At 42.4% G+C, this 1,022-nt stretch overlaps 1 protein-coding gene across 1 annotated transcript in view; it reads left to right on the top strand.

The window, feature by feature from the left end:
- The window catches only part of DPY19L1 (dpy-19 like 1), a 111,057-nt gene that overhangs the window by 64,721 nt on the left and 45,314 nt on the right, over positions 1-1,022 (top strand). The gene's annotated exons all lie outside the window — the stretch shown is intronic.

Raw genomic sequence — 1,022 nt, 5'->3', positions numbered from 1 at the left:
AGCCTGGTCTGCTTAAAAAATAATAGCAATTTCCTGCTACTTTGAGGTTGAGAAAATGTCTTGATTTTGTTGAATATAGCCAGTCTGTTTAGATTGCATTTGAACACAGCCAGTAAATGGATGTCATTCTTTTGAATGCAAAGCCAAATGCCCCTTCAAGGAGAGTAGTTACCAAGAACAGGATAAATGAGAAAAATTCCATTTTTGTTAGACTACCAAACTTTTCATAAAGGATGAACAAACTGGGATAGATTATAAAATTAGAATGAGCTTTTAAATTCAAACATGCATACTGCAGTTTGCATTCTACATTCTCAACTCTGTGTTCAGGTTTGTTTGTTTGTTTTTTATTTAATATTTCAGAAGATTAACTGTAAAATAATGTTATGGAAACTAAATCTTATTTCTATCAACTGCATACTTTAAAGTACTAACAGAGAAGAGGAAATCTTCATTCTAAAGTTATGTTAACATGGTACACTTCAGTGTAGTATGGACATAGCGAGGAGGCAGGGTAAATTACTCCCCATGGAGTGCCCTGCTACCACAGCTAACTCTTTCTGCTATGTAAGCTAGTTCCAATATTTATTTACTAGAGGTGCACTATATCTGATATCTCTGTCTGTATTGTATTGGGCCTGATAAATGGAAAATTGATGTTATTGGCAATCTGCTTTTTTTGGCTGATGTGGCCAGTAATGTTGCTGATAAATGCCACATGCATGTGCGCAGCTGCAGCATGCACGCAGCCAGGAATGCAGCTCACCATCTTGGAGAGCAGCATCTGTCTGGTAAGTCTGTGATGGCAGGAAAGGGCCATAGGGGGACAGATCAAGACCCCCACAGTACGGGAGGGAGTGGGCCAGGGGCAGGCACTGCTCATCTGGGGCAGGGCAGGGCTCAGGACAAAGCCGCGGGTGGCTTGTTTGGGGTGTGCAGAGGGGTGGGGCAGCTTCCAGCTGATGCGTGCACCCCCAGGAGAGGTATATGAGGAACATACTCCCTGGATCTGTGCACTGGGT

Source organism: Gavialis gangeticus, unplaced genomic scaffold, assembly GCF_001723915.1.
Source record: "Gavialis gangeticus isolate Ggan-Ray unplaced genomic scaffold, GavGan_comp1, whole genome shotgun sequence".
NCBI classification, from domain to species: domain Eukaryota; kingdom Metazoa; phylum Chordata; order Crocodylia; family Gavialidae; genus Gavialis; species Gavialis gangeticus.
The sequence above is the reverse complement of the archived record's forward strand: the minus strand, read 5'-3'. Positions and strand labels throughout refer to the sequence as shown.